Source organism: Solanum verrucosum, unplaced genomic scaffold (assembly GCF_900185275.1).
Source record: "Solanum verrucosum unplaced genomic scaffold, falcon-dt-bn FXZP01000007.1, whole genome shotgun sequence".
In the NCBI taxonomy this organism is placed as follows: Eukaryota; Viridiplantae; Streptophyta; class Magnoliopsida; order Solanales; family Solanaceae; genus Solanum; species Solanum verrucosum.
Genome location: NW_026020177.1, coordinates 3,244,751 through 3,252,688, shown reverse-complemented (window position 1 = coordinate 3,252,688; position 7,938 = coordinate 3,244,751). Strand labels below are relative to the sequence as shown.

At 41.6% G+C, this 7,938-nt stretch overlaps 1 pseudogene; it reads right to left on the bottom strand.

Annotated features, from left to right (window-relative positions):
• Nucleotides 1-1,179: 1,179 nt before the first annotated feature.
• Nucleotides 1,180-7,938, bottom strand: part of LOC125829098 (uncharacterized) — a 7,507-nt pseudogene continuing 748 nt past the window's right edge.

The window sequence follows — 7,938 nt, the reverse complement described above, 5'->3', positions numbered from 1 at the left end:
ATGTTTAGATGTACCTTAGAGTGTTGCAAACCACTGTAAAACATAGGTACATTACCAAGGAACATGCATGAAAAAGTAGGGAATGAATGGGAAGACTTGGCGTCCTTGGCGCTCTGAGAGGCATGGGGCGCCAGCCTACAGACCTCAGAGGGGACTGCTGGGCGCTCTGCTAGGCGCGCCGTCCCAAGGGCTGGACTTCAGAGTCCCTTTTGGGGCGCGTTGACTGGCGCGATGCCCCAACCTTTTTCCCCGAAAATTCGATTCTTCTCCATCCTTTTTCCAACTCTAAACCACTTTAACCTCAAAGGTTCCAGCTCCAAACACTTAGAATCATAAAGACCCTTAATATACAATGGATTCAACTCGGAAGCACAACCGGAAACATGTCCCAAATCAAGAAGAACTTCAACACAATCACAAGACTTCAACAACCATAACAACAAGGCTAACAAACACAACAAAAACTTTTCTCAGAAATTAAAATGAGTTTGGCGTGTGGGGGAATGAACCAACCCAACACTATGATCTCACATACCTTAATAGGGATCACCCCCGACGAAAACCACGACGATCTTGACGAACTTTGCTTCTTCTTCACTTTCTCCTCTTCTTTCTCTCTTCACTCACAACCCTAACTCTAACTTTTAAAAGAGAAAAAATGAATCAAAATCAGACTAGACCCTTAATATAACCAAAAGAAATGGTTAGGGAAAAGACCAAAATACCCTTACAAATTCGGACTAAACTGCCCTGTGCCAACAACCCAACTTCCAAAGGGCATAACTCACTCATGCGAACTCGGAATTGAGCAAACTCGGCGGCGTTGGAAAGATCATCCCAAGAGATTTCCAAAAATAACTGGAAATTCACCTAACTCATCTTGATATATGAATGCTCAAAGTTGACCAAAAACTCATTTTTTTCCCATACTTCACCAAATTTCCAGATTTTTGAATTCTTTCCAAAAATGACTTTCAAATTTCCAGCTTCTTCATACTTATTTCAAATTGCCGGATGTTACAATATCCCCCCCTTGGGAACATTATTCCTCGAATGAGGTTACTCTTACTAGGTTAAGGGTGTAACATCAACTCAAACATCCAACAATCAATCATACAAGAACAACAACAACAATATGCTCACTATAATTTAAAGAGCACTAAGAAGGAAATTAATACCTTAATCTGCATTTCCTCCAGATTCAAAGAGATGTGGATATCTCTTCTTCATGTCCTTTTCAGTTTCCCAAGTAGCTTTCTCAACAAATTGGTTCCTCCAAAGGACCTTAACTGATGCTACCTTTTTCGTTCTCAACCTGCGAACTTGGCGATCTAAAATCTGAACAGGAATCTCTTCATAAGATAAGCTATCCTTGATCCAAATACTTTCAATTGGTAGGATCAATGAAGGATCGCCTATGCACTTCTTCAACATGGAGATGTGAAATACCGGAGGAACCGCTCCTAATTCCTGTGGTAGCTCCAACTCATAAGCAACATTGCCAATCCTCTTAGCTATGCGGTAAGGTCCAATATACCGGGGACTAAGTTTCCCCTTCTTACCAAACCTCATAACACCCTTCATAGGTGAAACTTTCAAATATACCCAATCATCTACTTCAAATCTAACGCCCTTCTCCTAACATCAGTGTAGGATTTTTGACGACTCTGTGCCGTTTTCAACCTCTCTTGAATCACTTTCACCTTCTCCATAGCTTGGTGAACTAAATCTGGTCCTATCAACCCTGCTTCACCAACTTCAAACCATCCAATAAGAGATCTACATCTTCTCCCATAAAGAGCTTCATATGGAGCCATCTGGATGCTAGAGTGATAATTGTTGTTGTAGGCAAACTCGATGAGAGGTAGGTGATCATCCCAATTCCCTTTGAAATCGATCACACAAGCCCTCAACATATCTTCTAAAGTCTGAATAGTGCGCTCTGCTAGCCCATCAGTCTGAGGATGAAAGGCATACTTAAGTTCACCTTTGAACCCAAGCCTTTTTGAAAAAAATTCCAGAACTGTGCAGTAAAACTGTGCACCTCTATCTAAAATAATGGATACTGGGACTCCATGAAGTCTCACTACCTCTTAAATATATAACTTGTCATAATCTTCTGCTGAAAGGGTAGTCTTCACCGGTAGAAAATGGGCTGAATTTTTCATTCTGTCGACAATTACCCAAATAGAATCATGATGTCTGCGAGACCTTGGCAACCCTGTGATGAAATCCATATTGATCATCTCCCACTTCCATTCCGGAAGTTCTATTATCTGAGCCAAACCATCGGGCCTTTGGTGTTCAACTTTCACTTGCCGGTAATTTGGACATTTAACAACAAATTCAGCAATGCCTTTCTTCATGCTATTCCACCAATAAACTTCTCTCAAGTCACGATACATCTTTGTGGAACCTGGATGAATGGAATATCTGGAGCTATGAGCTTCCTCCATAATTTTCTCTTGGAGTCCATCCACCATAGGTACACACAATCTACCTTGATATCTCAATTCACCATCTCCCCTTTGTTCAAAAGCTAATACTCTTTGCTTTTGAACATTTGCCTTCAACTCAAGCAAAATGGGATCTAGATTTTGTTTCTCTTTCACTTCTGACACTAATGATGACTCGGCCCCATTCATCACCGCTATTCCTCCTTCTGCGGAATCTATAAGTCTGACTCCCAAGCGTCCCAGTCTGTGCACATCTTTTGCTAACTCTCTCATTCCTTCTTCAATATGGGCGGTGCTACCCATAGACAACATGCTTAAAGAATCAGCAACAACATTAGCCTTACCTGGGTGATAAAGAATACTCAGGTCATAATCCTTGAGTAATTCTAACCACCTCCTCTGTCTGAGATTAAGCTCTTTCTGAGTAAGCACATATTGAAGGCTCTTGTGATCAGTGAATATATCAATATGCACACCATACAAGTAATGATGCCATATCTTCAAAGCGAACACTACAACAGCCAACTTTAAGTCATGGGTTGGGCAGTTCTTCTCATGAACCTTCAACTGTCTGGAGGCATAAGCTATAACTTTGCCATTATGGATTAAGACACAACCCAAACGAACTCTAGATGCATCACAATACACCACAAAACCTTGAGTAACTTCTGGTAAAGTCAAAACTGGAACAATAATCAACCTTTTTTTCAATTCCTGAAAGTTTTTCTCACAAGCTTCAGACCATTGATATTTCACTGTCTTCTGAGTCAACTTGGTCAAAGGAGATGCAATAGACGAGAACCCCTCTACAAACCTTCTATAATACCCAACTAATCCTAAGAAACTCCTAATATCAGTTGGAGATGTGGGTCTAGGCCAATTCTACACTGCCTCAATTTTCCGAGTATCAACTTTAATTCCATCACCAGACACAATGTGGCCTAGGAATGCCACAGACTCAAGCCAAAACTCACACTTAGATAACTTGGCATACAACTCCTTATCTTTCAAAGTCTGAAGAACTATTCTGAGATGACTAGCATGATCTTCTTCATTCCTTGAATAGATTAGTATGTCATCAATGAAGACGATAACAAACATATCTAAATAAGGTTTGAAGACTCTATTCATAAGGTCCATGAACTCTGCCGGTGCATTGGTCAAACCAAAAGACATGACCAAAAACTCATAATGACCATATCTGGTTCTGAAAGCTGTCTTTGGAATATCACATTCCCTTACTCTCAATTGATGATAGCCTGATCTGAGGTCAATTTTCAAAAAACAGGTGGCACTCTAAAGCTGATCAAAAGATCATCAATCCTCGGAAGAGAGTACTTATTCTTGATGGTAACCTTATTCAAATAGCGGTAATCTATACACATCCTAAGGGAACCATCTTTCTTTCTCACAAACAAGACCGGAGCGCCCCAAGGTGAGACACTTGGTCGAATGAAATCTTTATCTAGGAGATCTTTCAACTGCTCTTTCAACTCCTTCAACTCTGTTGGTGCCATTCTATATGGAAGAATAGAGATAGGATGAGTATCTGGAAGGAGGTCTATGCCGAAATCTATTTCTCTCTCAGGAGGAATTTCGGGTAGATCATCAGGAAAAACTTCTGGAAACTCTCTTACTATAGGAACTGACTGAAAATGAGGTATCTCAACACTAGAGTCATTAACTCGGACTAAATGATAGACACAACCCTTCGAAACTAACTTTCTCGCCTTAAGGTACGAAATGAAACGACCCTTAGGCATTGCTGAACTACTACTCCACTCTATGAATGGCTCATTCGGAAATAAAAGTTGACCACTCGAGTTCTACAATCTAATGATGCATAATAGACATGAAGCCAATCCATACCTAGAATGACATCGAAATCTACCATGTATAACTCAACCAAATCAGCCATGGTGCTCTTGTGATTGATAGAAACGGGACAATCACGATAAACTCTTTCTGCTAGAATAGACTCCGCAATAGGTGTAGAAACACAAAAGGGTTCACAAAGTCTTTCTGGAAGAACACCAAAACTTATTTGCAACATAAGGAGTTACAAAAGATAAACTTGCTCCTGGGTCTAGCAAAGCATACACATCAAAACAAAGACTTTGATCATACCAGTGACAACATTTGGAGAGTTCTCTTACTCATGGCGACTGGTGATTGCATAGAGGCGGTTTGCTCCTCCACCGGTACTAGAAGTAGTTCCTCTAGGTGCCGTCCTGTCTGGGGGAACAACTGAAGAAGACTGTGCTCTATTGCCCTCATTACCCTGCATGTTCTTTGGACACTCTCGCATGAAATGTCCATTCTGACCACACCTTGAAACAACCAATGGAGCCCTCTCGACAAATACCTGAGTGGTTCCTACCACACTTGGCGCAGGCAGAAGGCTTACTACCCCTTGCCCACACTACCCGAAGATTGTGCTGGTCTAGCCTTGAAGTCCTTCGAATTCTGGCCATTATATTCACCTCTGTATCTGGGTCAGGTGCCCTAGCAGATGGTGGAGCAGTCCCTTTTGCCTTTGCTGAAAGGAGAACGGTTGAATTACCCTTCTCTGCCCGGACTCATTACCGGTCTTAGCTCTCTTATTTCTGAACTCTTCTCTGTCCCTCAGCTTCTCTTCCTTCAACCTGCTGCACATAAACCATCAACCTTGATATGTCCATGTCCCCGATAAGCATTGCATCCCTACCTTTCTTACTTGACAACGAGACAGCCCAGCAACAAACAAACTAATTCTACTCCTCATGTCCGCCACCATTTCCGGAGCATAACGGGATAGTTGGGTGAACTTCAACGTACTCATGAACACTCATAGACTCCTTCTTAAGTGTGAGAAATTCATGTACCTTGGCCTCTTCAACTCTCGAGGAAATAAATGCCCCAAGAAAACTTCCTCAAAACAGGCCCAACTCGCAGGTGGTGCATTCTCCGCTCTGCCCTCTTTCCACTGGTTGAACCAAGTTCTAGCAACATCCTTCAATGATACGTAGCTAGTTCAACCCGCTCAATATCTGCAACATGCATCACATCAAAAATCTTCTTCATTCCTCAATGAAGTTCTCTGGTCCTCAGTAGTGCTCGAACCCATGAAACTTGGAGGATTCATCCCCAAGAACTCACGAATCCTAGAAGTGTCAGCTCCTTCATGTCGAGCTCCCCTTTACTGACCAATCTGATTAGTTACAGGTGACTCAATATCCTAATTGCTCTCTGAACTCAGCATTAGAAACTTCCCTTGATGTTGCACTCCAGGTGCAAAAGGTAACTCTTGCTCTCAACATAACGTCTAGGAAGACGCCATCTGCCTACTCTTCGTGGAGGCATGACTATTGAAACACGCACAAGCACGAATTAGAAAGAAACTTTTTAGAGATAAACTCTAATGCACGAGATGAGTGTGAAAGAAATGAGAAATCTCCTAAATGTTGTAGCCTCCTAATTATAGATGTGGTGCGCTTCACACCGATAACTAGGACTCTACAGACACGACTCATAGACTCCCTAGGACTCTTGAACTTTGGCTTGATACCAAGTTTGTCAGCCCCGAGCCTACACCCTGGGCGGGACCGGCACTCGAGACTATTGCTAGCCCAAGCGAAACCCTTGGCCTGACTTTTTAACTCAGCGGAAACCTAACTCAACAGAATAATGTCATGCAATGAAAAGTATAAATAACAACTGATAAAATCTGGCCAAAAGGACTCGAGTCTCAAAATGAAATATTATATATAATAGATGAGATCTCAAACTAACTGACTGACTGTCTATGAAGCCTCTAAAAACTGAATGATGTTGGGACAGACCCCGCAACATCTAATAACAAAAACTAGGAACACAAAACAGAGTCATCCGGAATGCAAAGGAGGCTCACATTGACTCTGGAGTGTCAGCTGGATCAACGACATGTGCAGGTGCTGATCTGGGGTACCTGTGTCTGCATCATCATAAGATGCAGGTCAACTGGCATCAGTACATGAATGTACGAGTATGCAAGCTGGAAAACTAAGCAACAAAGGCTAGAAGGAAAACTGGAAGAAACTGAATAGCTTACCTGGCTCAACTTAACTCAACCTGACTGACTTCTTTCAATATAAGGCAATTTAAAACAAGTGCGATATAAAGAAAGATTGTTAAAACATGCTATAACTCTGTGTGTATACAAGATACAATAAGCCTGAAATGTATTAGAAATACAATGAACTGATGTATATATGAAAAATACAATAACTGCTGTGGGAGTTTCTCTAACCGACAACCATCACATAAGAGCTATAGTGATGATACAGCGATCGACCTCACGCTGCCAGAGCATCTTATACCCGGCCAAAGGTATAAGACCTGAACTGCCTAATGGATCCACTAGTCTAATCTGAAAAGGATTCATCTAAAAAGTATGACCTTTTCTACCCATGGTGGCTAACATGGTTCTATGGGGGCTGTGGGTTCTTTGAACGCTCCCCCAATTCGGTGCTCGATACTACTCCCAAAAATGTACTGGCTCTTATGTTTTTAAAACATATTCTTCCTGCTGATATGAGATAATTACTCAAAAACTAGCCAAGGCTATCTTGGAAATCTCAGTTTCCTCTCTTGCTTCATTTAGAAAGCGATTACTCTTTTCTGGAAAACTAGCCTGAATGCTCTTTGGAAATCTCAGTTCCCAATCTTGTCTAAATGTGAAAACATTTCTTTAAAACTTCTTTGGGAATACATAGTTCCCTAATAGCTTTTGAGAAATGAACTCAACCTTATACTCTTGGCTTAACTTGTAACTCTATACTCTTTACTTAACTTGAAATTTGAGCCTTAAAATGAAGTTAAAACGTCCTTGGCGCTCTTAGAGGCGCGGGGCGCCAGCCTACAGACCTCAGAGGGGACTGCTGGGTGCTCTGCTAGGCGCGCCGCCCAAGGGCTGGACTTCAGAGTCCCTTTTTGGGCGCGACGCCCCAACCTTTTTCCCCGAAAATTCTACTCTTCTCCTTCCTTTTTCCAACTCTAAACCACCTTAACCTCAAAGGTTCCAGCTCCAAACACTTAGAATCATAAAGACCCTTAATAACAATAGATTCAACTCTGAAACACAACCAGAAACATGTCCCAAATCAACAAGAACTTCAACACAATCACAAGACTTCAACAACCACAACAACAAGGCTTCAACAAACACAACCAAAACTTTTCTCGAGAATTAAAATGAGTTTGGCGTGTGGGGGAATGAACCAATCCAACATTATGATCTCACATACCTTAATAGGGATCACCCCCGACGAAAACCATTGACGATCTTGATGAACTTTGCTTCTTCTTCACTTCTCCTCTTCTTTCTCTCTTCACTCACAACCCTAACTCTAACTTTTTAAAAGGGAAAAACTGAATTTAAAATCAGTCTAGACCCTTAATATAACCAAAAGAAATGGTTAGGGAAAAGACCAAAATACCCTTACAAATTCGGACTGAACTGCCC